The sequence below is a fragment of the Lineus longissimus genome, chromosome 12, assembly GCF_910592395.1.
Source record: "Lineus longissimus chromosome 12, tnLinLong1.2, whole genome shotgun sequence".
Taxonomy (NCBI): domain Eukaryota; kingdom Metazoa; phylum Nemertea; class Pilidiophora; order Heteronemertea; family Lineidae; genus Lineus; species Lineus longissimus.
In genome coordinates this window covers 13,497,253-13,511,379 of record NC_088319.1, presented here as the reverse complement: position 1 = coordinate 13,511,379, position 14,127 = coordinate 13,497,253, and the positions used below count along the sequence as shown (strand labels likewise).

The 14,127-nt window shown below is 40.8% G+C and overlaps 1 protein-coding gene across 1 annotated transcript in view; it reads right to left on the bottom strand.

The window, feature by feature from the left end:
- LOC135496922 (G-protein coupled receptor dmsr-1-like) overlaps positions 1 to 12,545 on the bottom strand; it is a 123,775-nt gene extending 111,230 nt beyond the window's left edge. Inside the window, exon 1 of the mRNA XM_064786511.1 lies at positions 12,461 to 12,545. The gene's annotated coding sequence lies outside the window, so the exon portion shown is untranslated. The remainder of the gene's footprint in view (positions 1 to 12,460) is intronic.
- Positions 12,546 to 14,127: the final 1,582 nt, after the last annotated feature.

The following is a 14,127-nucleotide window of genomic DNA, read 5'->3' as shown; positions in this document are numbered from 1 at the left end:
CTGGCTTCGCCTACGCATTTATGAGAATAGTTTTGTCACAATAAGAGTTCCTGCCTCCGACTGGATAACGCAAATATATTGTACAATTAAGTCTTCTCCACGGGTTCCCTGGTAGACGGTCTCGTCCTGACATGCCAGATCAGCCATATCAGTCTCCATCGGTTCTTAGGCAGGAAAACTCGACATGGCCGGTTCAACGCTATCGATAAAGCAAATTAAGGATCAGAATCCCTCGACACAAAAAGATCAAAGAAAATAACAAATATCCATTCCGCTCTCAAGAAAAACAAGGCTGGTCTAAGCAGCCGAGCGAAAACCTCTGAGATCAACAAACAGACTTTTGCCTTCGTAATTGGACAAGTAACGGTTTTTGCATTGTCACTTGGTTTCTTTACAAGAAGTAAATGGATTTTGTAATAATGTTCCGGGAAGAAAAGCTCGATCGGACGTCCGTTGTGAGTCTATTCAATCATGCGATCGGGCCTGTTTTTTTCTCAGGGTGCCGTTTCTTGTCCGTTACTGATTATATAACTGGTCAAAGGTCAGGACGAATTGATTCGTTTTTATACGAAGGGTGTACAAGGAACAATGCTTAATTCGAATTATCTCTTTTTTCTCAATATGGGTTGACGATTTTATCGTGACCTCTGCCCACTTTTACTAATCAATAAAGTATCGTTGACCACATATGGCGGCTAATCTAGCCTACCAAGATTTTGTGAGCAATTACTTAGGCGGATGAAAATCTCGAAGATACTTTTTTGATTGGAAGGCTCGTATATACATGTTGCCTGCCAAGATAAAAATCATGAAAAACAAATTTTGATTATTCGCAAAAATAAGGAGAAGCAAAAATATGCTGTTTATTGGGGATTGTCCCAAAGACACTTTGACAAATGCATACTTGGGCAGTTTAATAATGGTAACAGCCATGTTTATGTTCCACTCGATTGACAAGATGCGCACACTTAATCTGGCGATCTCGTTTCTTGGATATATCATCGTGAACTGCGGCACTTACACTACACGGTGAGCAGTTCAATCGATCCATGTTTTTTTTTTAATTTCAAAGAATTTGCTCATTTCTGGAAATGCGAGCTATGCTCTGACTACCCGGCCGGTTTACCTAAAATGGATGTATGGGGTAGTCGGGTAACTGTACTCAGCAAAAAGCCATTAAGTGCTCTGAATACTGGGCACTGCCTTATTTTGCGAGCGTTTTAATTTCGCGTCGTGAAAATACTTTCCAATACTTAGGAAAAACAGAGTGAAATTTCAAAAGCCAGCAAATAAAGGTCGTCAACAAAACATTTACTCTTATTCATTGCGAGTTTCTGCTCACGTCTACTTTTAAATAAGTCAAACCATGGCCGGGGCCATGTCAATGATCTGCGGGTTGCAGGGAGAAATAAAGTAAAATCCTTAAGGCACTGCAAAGAATGAGTGCAAAGGAGTACAAGAATGTGGAAAGCACAAGTGTACTTCAAGCAAATCCAACAGAAAGTTGGTTTCCGAAAATAACAAAGCCAGGTTTCTAACTGTTCTACAAGCTATACAAATACTAAGCCGTGCGGTCAGTTCTTATCCGAGTCCATGATGGATGCGTCTGGAAGCTATAAGGCATCCATCTTGCGATGGCACCATTTAAATCTTTAAGGATTACGCTCAAACTTTTCCAACCTAAGATGATGATATACGATCACCTCGAGATTCCTAAATAAATAAGACGTTGTTGTCAAGTAATTAACCAGTAGAGGAGTCTTAGTCAGGCTCTAGGGATGTTTTTTACCAAGGGTCATTTGTTCCAATTTGATTAATTTGATGTCCACTCCTACCAATCATTCTTCTTTCCATTGCTAAAAAACGTTGTTAAAGGAACTGACACCGCAATGAGTGTCGCTGAACTAAAACCGAGACCGGGAAGGATGATTTCAAATGTCGGGCCGAACCAAAGGCTTTGGATAGGAATTGGAGCTGTAGGCCTACCCAACGGTCTTGATTCTAGTGCAGAGACCCAACAGTGCAGTGTTAATTTCAATTCTACCCCGCCTAAAGAATAACGAGTTGTCGGCACAAACCATCCTGAACATATCTTTTGGGGGCCGTTGCGAGTTCCATTCCGTTTAATATAACACAGCGCGTGTAACTCATCGCACCGCCCATGACTTCATCGAATATTCTGTATTGCTGCCGTCGAAACGATGCGCTCCCTTTCATACATGTACATGTACATGCAAATGAACACTATACACGGCAGTCACGAGGTGTATTCACGTCAATCGATATTGATATCAATCTTATAAGCTGTCACAAATCTCCAACTATAAACGTCACTTTTGCCGATTTGTCCCGAGAGTCCAACGAGAGTTTGATCCCTCGATCACCCAAGGCATATCACATGGTAACATGTGAATTGATTTGTTTCAATTTAATTTAGCCACTCTCTCAGGATTTCAATTTCCTTGAGCTGTTGTCGGGTGACTACAAGGTTGGCTTAGGCGTGGGTTGTATCATGGAGAGTCACAGCTGTTATAACCGACCAACGGAGTTATCGAGGGCATGATTACCAAGCAGTCAGCTGCCCTATCACCTTCAATGCTACAGTTAGTAGCTCCCAATATCTAATTACACAAACTAAATCTGACTGATTTATCGCTTTTCAAGTATTTTCCAGTGCCAAAGTTTTCGCAACGATTATTTTAGAGAATATCAGCGTCACCTTCGGACTTGTTCGCCAAGTATAATCACGAATTGGCTTCAATTACCCCTATAGATAATGAAAATCTTTCTCTCGCCCGAAGGATAAACGCCTACCTTTCCTGGGGCTACAAGGTTACCATATTGTTCCGGATGTGTCAGGCAAGAACGAAATTGATGTCAGCGTATACTCCAATAATCAAACTGATTCATCAGAACTGTCATGCATGTACGTCACGTCAGCAACAACAGATCCAAAGAGTGACAGTTCATACAAAGCTTGATCACAGTCCATCGGTTCGAATAATGTCAAGACCAGGTGTTGATGGGCTGGGTGCGACAATAGAAGCACTCCACGCCCCGCTGGAATCAGTGAATGTCACAGCCAGGACGGGTTCAAGGAACCTCACAATAAATCGATCAGTGACGCGTGGATCTCTCTAGGAATGATGCTGACATACTGTAAACGCGGTTTTGTGTCGTCCATCGAGCGTTTTTTTGCCCTTATGATTTTTTATGATGAAATACCGCTCTGTGCCGTCTATGCAGCTTATTATTTTGATAGGACAGAAGAGCGAACGAGCGAACGAGCGGGCGAGCGGGCTTTGTTTAAAGACCAAAGACCGTGTGCTGGGACGGCTTCATTTGATTTTTTTAACTGCCAGGTAACGGGCAAAATAACATTATGACTGCATCGTCTTTGCGGGGAAAACGGTATCGTTATACGCAAGTTTAAAAATAGCCCAGCATAAAACGTTTCTTAGAAACCGAACGCTATCAATTTGATTTCTCCATACACCTTTTTATTCAAAATAGTTTTAAAATTTCCTCAGTGAAAACCATTTGCGTGGCACACCCGATATTCTGACACATTGCCAGTTTTGCTCAGCGTCCGTGTTTTGGTGTTAGTTACCTGCATTTATTCAGATTCCTCTGACAGATCGAAAGAGTGAGTCAACGCAAACATCGCTCTTTATGTCAGTTGATATGAAAAATTGTCAATTTCAATCAGCGGAAGTTGATGCTTATTGGATTAGTAGTGTATGTGGAAGCCATCCGATTGCAATGAAAAAAAAGTCAGGCAAACTTGGATGAAAAAAACTCCCCGCATAAGTATATTTTGTATTACATGTATTTCGTCCAATCTTTTTTTTTCTCGATTCTGGTAAATACTGTTTGATTGGAATATTGCATGATGGTGGTTTAAGTTTTTTAGCGGGCAAAAATAGTTTCCTCGTTTTCGGTGGAGAGTGCACCCGCATGATTGATTAAATTGAGTAATACGAAATCGATGGGCCGATTTTTTCGATTTCAGTTTAATTTCCGATCGTTCAAATCTAATACCGCGGTGCCCAATCGATACGACCGCTTTGCTTGGGGAATAGATTTCCGGTGACAATACTCAAGCCCGACATTAGTTACTGGTGAAAGTGTATTCTATCACTTACAAAATACCTTTGGGACAAGATTCGGGCTGCAACTGGCCATATTCGGTCGAGTGGGCACCGTGAATACGAAAAGCTGTGGTTCCAGTGCCGTTAGATGTTGTTATCAACTGCATGCTAATTTTATTAACCTTGTAATACAGAAACATAGAAATAGTAGTAGCCCTGAGCTGGCGATCATCAAATGCAGAAATAGGCTTTTTAGTTTTCTTTTTAAAAAAATCTTAAAAAGAAATAAAGCCAAACCTTGAGCAGCAATTCAAGATTAACTTTTACAAATACTTCTTGCTTAAGAAGACGGAAAAAGGGCTTTCGTTCTTTTATGATAAAAATATCCTGTCAATTTCTCGTTGAAATGGCTTGATCGCATGATGATTTATTCACCTCAATAGCAGCTGGTGTATGTCGTTAGCACTCACTGCGCAGCCGGCAACTATAGGTAATACCGAATGGCCTTTCCTGTTGGTCCTCAAAGTCATTAAATATTTGTCAGTCATTTCCCTTAAATTCAAATTTAAGCTTATTTTAATTGGAAACGTCAACAACTTTATCGAGGTCATCTATTAACAACTTGCTTGTCAGTTTTCGACACTTTTTATCAGAGAATACTAATATAGTTGGAGGGATGCTCTCAGGAAGTCTGTTTTAAATATTTAAAGTTAGAAGTTAATATGAGTTTTAACAGCTTTTAAATTGCTTTTAAATTGCTTAATCCCAGCGTGCATGTAATGAATGTATACCTCACCTTATTCTGTCAGTAGTTTACATAGTAGAATATTCATGGCCAAACTGAAAATTCAGAGGCGATAAAAAAGAATTTCAAAGTCTCTTGTACTTCACAACTGAGCCAATTTTTTTTAAAAACATAGTGATAGTGTCAATTAATTTGACTGTTATTCAAAAGAAAAGCTGCGAATAGAATCTCAGTAGTGAATTTAGACAAATAGAAGTGGAACCGTTTTGACTTGATGCCGTTTCGGGCCTGGTAGACAAAAAGACGTTTGCCACTAATGCTGGCGTTAGTTTAACATCTCCTCCAGTTAAGTCCATTAGACTTAGTGCTAAGGTAAGTTTCACTAATGCTGGTGTTAACTTAATCTGTCGTTCTCTCCTTCGGTTATTTCCATTATACTTGCCTTATCATATACAGGCCAAGGTCCAGAGGTATTTTTAGTACCGCAAAGGCTCTGAACTAATCTGTCCTCTGTACAATTAGGATTACCGTTACTGTATAGCGAGGATAACAGGACAAACACTTCGCGACACGCGAAATACATATATTGTTATTACTAATGGTCGTCACAATTACAAGTTAGTTTGAGGAATGACACACAGAAGGGTGTTATCATCACCGCGCAGACCAAGGCCGACGGGTTGTCTGAAGACGGCTTACCCAAAACAATTACTCAAATACAACATACAGGATATTGCTCACTATCATATATATATTAGTTTATATCCAGGTTATAGACCAAGACGAGACGAAACGTGATTAATTTTTGCCCACCCAAGTCGAAATTGTATCTAGTTGAAAGATTCTTGTTACAAATGTACAACATGACTGATTGTACTTGTACCCGAAACTAGATATATGGGATTTTGATGTACACGATGTACACGATGTAAACTAAATATAATAGCTTTTTTAACTAAGTTTCTTAGAGGAATCTTTTCTACATTTGCGAACAGGGTATATGACAGGACGCCGCGTGATCTACCGGTATTATACGACCCTCAGCAACTATATTTGCAATTATTTTCCATTTTGGTCGCTGAACTTTTTAATCTGGCTTCCGTCGATCCATTTGGGATAATGGGCTGTTTTATTTTTTTCGTCTTCCATGATAATCTTTCGAAACACGTATCACACTGGTTTTTGTTAATTTGATTTGGGAATTGGACACGGACACCGACAAGTAATATAAAAACAAGACTAGATCATCAACCTCATTCGCAACGATGGTTGGAGATACGTCGCTGTTGGTGTCATCGTGGCTAATGACAGCCCCAGAGGGCATCTTGTCAATCTCGGCCAATGACAGCTATAGAAGTCTTATCAATCTTAGCCCAGCATGAAAATTACTAGGCTGGTGGTTGTGTGGGGCGGTTTGAGTGGCGCGACAGTGGAAGCATCAGGCATAACTCTGAGGTCACGGGTTCGATTCCCGGTTGGTCCCGGTGTAGAAGTTTGAAAAGTCCTAGGAAATTGATAAAGATTAGTTTTTATTAAATCTTGATTTAAATCATCACACATTTCACAAGATCCTTCGCTAGAATCAAAATACACCAACTGGGGTTTAGCCATTTGATTCACGCAGTCAATATAGCCTACTAGTAATTTGAAACGCCCGAGGATCTTGTGATCCGTTGAACAATTTCAAAGAGCAAATTACCTCAAGACCATTAAACAGGGGCATAGTTATATACTTTACTAACTTGAAAAACGTGCCACTTTTTCATCATGGGGAACTTTGAAAAGTAATTGAAGTAGAAGAATGGAGTAAGTAATTGGCAAGGGCATTCACCATGTACATGTCAATTTCATACAGCTAATGATCACTGCAAAAGACATATAACTGTCAAAGCGTATCGAAATGATTAATTTACGTTCACTGTACGAGCTGCTACTCTCAGTTTCTAGTTTCAATTTCCGTTTTAATTTTAAAGTTAAAATTCAAAGTGGTTTATGTGCGGATTTCTTTGCTTGTTTGGCCAGGTGTTCATGAGCTATGAAACAAAAATAATCATAGCAGCAGCCAACTGTTTTCTCATTTTCTTTGGTTATTGGCTTTGCTGAATCTACAAGGTACACGACTGTAATTATTTTTCCAAATGACAACGTTACAGAGCAAACGAGGGGTATTGTCTCAGTGGTTTGTGTGCAGGGCCGGAGAAGGAGACATTAACCCCGGATTTCCTCAAGATGGTCTGCACCTATCTTCCATCGTTCTTCATTCATGGTGGGAGTTCACTATTATCAACGAGTCATGGCGCGTAGTTGCCCCCCGGGCAGCACACAGCGCGTGTAACTTAGTTATGGTGTCTTGGACTGGTTTAACACAATTAACCTGAAGGACGTGAGGTTATCACAGTCGACCAGGCCAAGATCGGTACCAGGCTCGAGACAAGCTAGCTAATCCCATCACGATCTGCATTGTGGCCAAGGTTCATATCTTCTATACGTATACTAGGTGACACAAAAATATGTTGTTCACTTTTTATTAGAAATTACTCCAACAATATCAATCATCAATCGACCAAACTACGGCAAAATATAATCGACTGAGATTGACACGTTTTGTTTTCCAGTTTCTTTTATCTCATTACGTGCATGCGTTAGGCCTACTGTGCAATAGACATTTACATTTTCCGACACATCGTTTTTAAACTCTCAGACCACAGCGATAATGATTTCATGTTCGAACCATTTACTTGACTCGTTTAGTTTGAGTCGTTTATTTCGAAACATTTCAATGTTTAGATACTGGCCACTTAACCGCTCTACAAAACATCTCTACTTAATTACGAAACCCTTTTCGTTCATGACTTGTGGTAACTGTGAAGCCCGGTGACAGCGAAAGTTGCACCGGAACCTTGAGCTTGTTTGCACTTCCCGATAGGCAGGTCACCCAGAGGCAATTACATGTACATGTCGAAGCCTGATATGTACGTTGACATCTGTGTAATTAGTTTAGAAGACGACGCGACTAAGAATGGCTCGGCAGTAACCCTTCGTGGCGAGGACTCGAGTATTTTACTAGAATATCCCGAAGGCGAGTCAATGCTGGTGGTGAAGGCACTTATATATAGGTGTGGAATCTGTAAGCACTTCTGCCAAGAAATTTGAAGGGAAAATCATCAATAATATTGTGGGGCAGTTATGGATTGACAGGAGGACTGAGGTTGGGACAATTTTTCTGTCCTGTCCTGTAGTAGATTGGCTGGGAAATTTCGGCACACTCTTGACACTATCAGAAATCTTACATAAAGAAAAAGTTTGTGGGACCAATGATATCAGACGCTAAGCGAAAACAGAGAAATTTCATCTTCAAAGAAAAGATAGGAAAGCGAACATCACGGAACTAATTAAGATGCCTCTATCGTCAAATAAAACACGCTAGACGAAACCAATAAACGAGCCCACAGAAAAATGCCTTTCTTTGTGAATTCGACATGATATAAGATAACAAAGACCCCTATTCGACTAAGTTCTCATTTTTGCGCTACGTGATTTGTTCAGATATTCAAGGTGCGTCAAAGATGGTCAGCCGCAATCAGTTACCAACACTGTCGGTAATGGAGTTTGCAATCAGTTGGAGAGTCCGTACGCCCGATTTGCTGTGAATTGACTGGAAAGAACCACGTTCTGTGACCACTATTTTGATTGCGGTGCCCTCGATTTTTGCATCCCTGCTTGAAGAGTGACTGGGATTTTGGTCTGCAGCCTTACGACACTTCGCCAAAATTGACGGATGACTTCGTTTTTTGACCATTCCCTGGCGCTGAATGACCAGCTCACCGAAGATCTGCCTAAAGGTTACATGGTAGACCTGGGTTAAGATGCTGAGAGGAGTGCCACGTATGGGCGGTTGAAGGGAAATTCAGATAATACCTCCACCGCAGTTGATATCAGACTATAAAACCAAACTTTAACTTCTGAAGCCGCTTCTGCGATGGTCCCTAAACGCGCTTAATATGTCGGTGTAAGACCTTGACAAACCATAATGAACACGACCGGGGTAACAGTGAAAACATAGCAGTGTTTCTAAAGGAGTCGGAAGTCCCAAGAGATGTACATAATGAATTTCTCGTGTACATGGGCTATTTGTTGTCGTCATACATTCAGTGACCTTAGGCCAATCATCCATCAATTGGGATGGAGAAGTCACGCTACAATGAACAGTTGCAACATGTGTGATCAGGTCGAGGACATGCTAAGAATTTAAAGACAGTTCTCGAGGTTGAAGGTGATTTCAACTTCTTGATAAACTTTGATAAATATTTCAACGACATTTCGTCTTACTATACATGTACATGGGCTATTTGTTGTCGTCGTACATTCAGTGACCTTAGGCCAATCATCCATCAATTGGGATGGAGAAGTCACGCTACAATGAATAGTTGCAACATGTGTGATCAGGTCGAGGACATGCTAAGAATTTAAAGACAGTTCTCAAGGTTGAAGGTGATTTCAACTTCTTGATAAACTTTGATAAATATTTCAACGACATTTCGTCTTACTATACATGTACATGGGCTATTTGTTGTCGTCGTACATTCAGTGACCTTAGGCCAATCATCCATCAATTGGGATGGAGAAGTCACGCTACAATGAACAGTTGCAACATGTGTGATCAGGTCGAGGACATGCTAAGAATTTAAAGACAGTTCTCAAGGTTGAAGGTGATTTCAACTTCTTGATAAACTTTGATAAATATTTCAACGACATTTCGTCTTACTATACATGTACATGGGCTATTTGTTGTCGTCGTACATTCAGTGACCTTAGGCCAATCATCCATCAATTGGGATGGAGAAGTCACGCTACAATGAATAGTTGCAACATGTGTGATCAGGTCGAGGACATGCTAAGAATTTAAAGACAGTTCTCAAGGTTGAAGGTGATTTCAACTTCTTGATAAACTTTGATAAATATTTCAACGACATTTCGTCTTACTATACATGTACATGGGCTATTTGTTGTCGTCGTACATTCAGTGACCTTAGGCCAATCATCCATCAATTGGGATGGAGAAGTCACGCCACAATGAACAGTTGCAACATGTGTGATCAGGTCGAGGACATGCTAAGAATTTAAAGACAGTTCTCAAGGTTGAAGGTGATTTCAACTTCTTGATAAACTTCGATAAATATTTCCACGGCATTTCGTCTTACTATAGAACTCTCGGTTCGGATGATATATACTGGGCAAAACATTTTGTACATGTACATTGCGAATACTTTTTTGTTCTAATTCTTGATACTGTTACTGTATTAAGAAAAGCCAGTTCCTAAATTTCTGGATCCGCGACTGTTGACTATTTGGGTGATCCAAATTTGACGCCAGAACACCAAACAATCAGTGACCAGCTTTACAACCAACATCGTCGAGTTGCCACTATGTCGGGTTAACCCTAAGCCAGAGACTCCCGTAAAACAAAAAGCTATTAACTAACTACCAGGCATGGATATATACTGCACTCGAGCCATCTTAGAACGAAAGGAGGAACTTTGCCTTAAGGTTTGTAGTGTTTCTGCTTTCAAGCTGAAAAACTGATTGAAACGTTTTTTATCTGTTTCCCATATAAAAGAATCATGGTCTCTCAAGATGTCTATTGTTTAAAACACAGAAACAGGTGGTACAACCAAAATTGTTATATTGGTACACGTATATCTTTTGAGATGTGACTATCTTTCTTGCGACGTCCAGTTGTGGCAGCATGCAACATGACAAGTACATGGATCGTGGTTTCTGACGTCTACCTGGCCATAAGATTGATAACATTCCCGAGGTCAGGTGACGCATGATACACAACGACTCTACTGTAGGTATAGAAAGAACCTCTCTAAAAATGCTTCTTTCCAATGAACATGTGGTCGCAAGCACGAAAGCAAATCAAATAAACAAGGTACGCAAGACAGATGAGGAAACAAACAAGAGGCTTCCAGCTGCAAAGAAGAAATTGTTACAGGTGTCGTTATTGGCTTCGGGGAAATCGAAATGATTGTGGCAGATGTTTTACTGCGTCGACAATGTTTTTTTTTCAGATGTGATTATTGAACAGATATACACATGTTTTCGTCATGTAATGCTTGGTGCCATCACTTATATTTGTATCACTAGTCTTCATTGAGGGATGGAGGTTAACATTTTAGTCGACGACTTGAAACAGAAAAGCCTCAATGAAATTGATGACGTCGCGTACAATAAAAAGGGAATTACAGGACCGATCTCAACTTGACTACCGTGGACCATGGGTTAATGGCTGAAGAAACAACCTGAGTATGGTGCCGGACGGATTCTGAGACGGATGAATGACCTCTCGTCTTTTTACCCCTAGTGATTCACCTACAAAGAAATTCTGTCAATTATTTCTGACTTCAGCAAAGCGCACTTTTGCGCCACCTGATTCATAAGTTGTTTTACTTGTCATCATCAATCAATCAGATGCAGTTTTATGTCCGCCTAAGCAATCCATTAATCAGTAAGTTGAGACCAACAAAGGTATTTGAGATATCAATCTGCCAAGACCCGTCGAATTGGAAGACGAGCGAGCAATTTTTGGGTGACAACTCTGACCGAAAAACAGACGTGCCTATCATTAGTCCTTTCAAAAATTCAATCCTCAGTGTTGTTTTTAGACTCGCGTCGAGTCTTGAACTGAGGTGCGAATTAATAGCTTCCACTAATTCACTTAACCCGACTCTGACTTGATAATTGCTGTCTCTATCCATCATTCTCGATAGAAAATCGTCAATAAATCACCCTTAGATAACAGAGGTGTTTGAGATAGCAATCTGTGAAGACCTATCAAGTGGTAAGAAAAGGTAATACCAGCTGTTGATCAATCGTGTGGGACCCGTGACGTGCAAACCATTATGTTTTATTTCGTCTCAAAATGCACTCGTTCTAGACAATGTGCTATTAAGGTACACCCAGTGGATGTATATATGTATATGTACATTGCACCGACTGCGTCTTGGGTCCACCTTTCTCGCACATGACCGGAACACTTACGGTAAGACCAGTTCATTAAAATTTCTTCTCTCTGCTACTGGTGGTGTGGTTTAAATCAAATCCACCAAGATACAAGCAAGAGGTAGAAAGGAACACAAACCGACTACAGTTTCTAAAACATCTTGCTTCGTTTCTTTTTATCATAAAATCCTAGCACTATTTGTTGTGATGCTACCAGAGAAAGGCGCAGGTAATAATAAACACATATGTATACGTTTATGGATTACACTGATGAATGAAAATGTACGTATCACCCCAACAGAGACACCATGGGACGAATAACACTATGCCCCGTTTTAGTTACTGCCCAAGCAAAGCTACACCAACACTTGACTCGCGCAGTGGCGACCGAAGCGGCAAATCGCTCAGCCTGTTGGAGTCGGTGTTTTTGTGAAAAATAATGACATATAAGCATGTAAGCTTATAGCAAACCAAGTAAACGACAAGCTTACACCAGTCGAGAGGCTCTTCTTCCACATAAACGACTATTACAATTGAAAATGGCCCTACAGGCATATGTCGACTGGCGTAAACCAGTTGACACAGCATATCAACGTGTTTGTTAGTGAGGTGTACTTACCACTTCTCCCAGCTTACGATGATTCCAAGCAGCAATCCCTTGATTCCAAACGCCAAAATCACAACTTGATAAAGAGAAGTCAAAGGAAATCCCGAAATCGATTGTTTTTCGATTTATCGAATGAAACGATTACAATGACAAAATGACAATGATAGAACTGATTTCTAGAAAAACGTGAGAGTTCGTCCTTCGCAAGCCGGCCATGTTCGCGAAATGCTGCCACTGTAGGTCAACGTGCAATTCAACGCACTGTAATCAGTAACCGATCTACCTTTAATAGCCATGAATAAAATGTAATCTGTTCACGATAGAGTTGATTACAAAATGTGAAAGTTCGTCATTCTAATTCTGGCGAAGCTTTCGCGTAATGTGGCCTCACAAGCTGAAACTATTAAGCAACATCTGTAAAGAGTGGCATTCGCTTCGACAATAGATCCCTTGGTCGTATTAAAAGTCAAAGTAAAATTCAATGCAATATAATCAGAACCGATCCACCTTAGCCATAAATAAAATGTCTGTTTTCACGATTAAATAAGAGTTGATTTTAAAGTGCGACACGAAAATTCATCGATATCAACGTCGACCTCACCCAACATGCGTGATGATCTTAATGCGCTTAAAATCATGTTGAGTACTACCAACAAGCGTAAGTAAGCATACCATGGCGCACTAACGATCTAAATCTTTAAAGTCCGTATTACATAATACAAGTAAATCCGCCGACATCCTCCTATAGCAACATTGCAAAGAAATTAAATGTCAGCCATCGAATTAAAATATTTGAAATGCTATGAATGCAAGTCGAAGTCGATCGGTTGAATCCCAGTCTTAATATCCTTAGGCACCTTGGCAGCTGCGTACGCATCAATGGTTACCAATTAAGCGTTCTTGCATTCGAGCAGCAAATCCACCGCCGAAAGCTTCCAGCCCAGGCGGCTCCTGCCAACTCGGTCACAGATGACTGATTAGCAGTCAAAGTGATCGATATAGATCGATTGGGTGGGTAGTACCGAATCGGATGAATAAGCCATCTACGGACCTCAACAGACTCCCCCGTTCCTTTCTCAAACGATTTTTGGAGGGGTGTAAAGCATTGCTTACAGCTTTCCTCAATTTCACCAGACAGACAAGATTGGGTGGGTCTAATTACCGGATATCTACACACCTCAATACTTAACAGTCAATCGATCAGGCACCGTCGTATTCACTGTCAGTGGACAAGCACGTTATTAGCATCCCCTGCTATACAGACAGAAAAATCAGTCCACTGATTACGCCGTTCAGGGTGAAAAAGTGCACATTTTAATGCCGCCGTTGTACAGCCGATGATAGGACAAGGGCTCGCTATAGCGCCACTGAAGTCACATAAAAATGATTGACCGTGCGTTATTTTGGCCGAAATATTGCAAAAAGTGTTATCCCCGCCCGACCAAAAAGCTAGCTACGCCCTGCACGAACACTTATTGAAGGGAACAAATTAGATCAGGTACACATTGAGAAAAAACGCCATCCATGCAACATCACCCACCAAGCTTTGCCATGGAACCCAGGGCCGGGGAAAAGGAATACGGGAAGACCGGAGAACAGCTTCCGAGGGACCTTGAGAGTGACATAAGGCCACGGCAGGAACTTGACACAATCGCCAGGAACAGAAAACGAGGAACGAA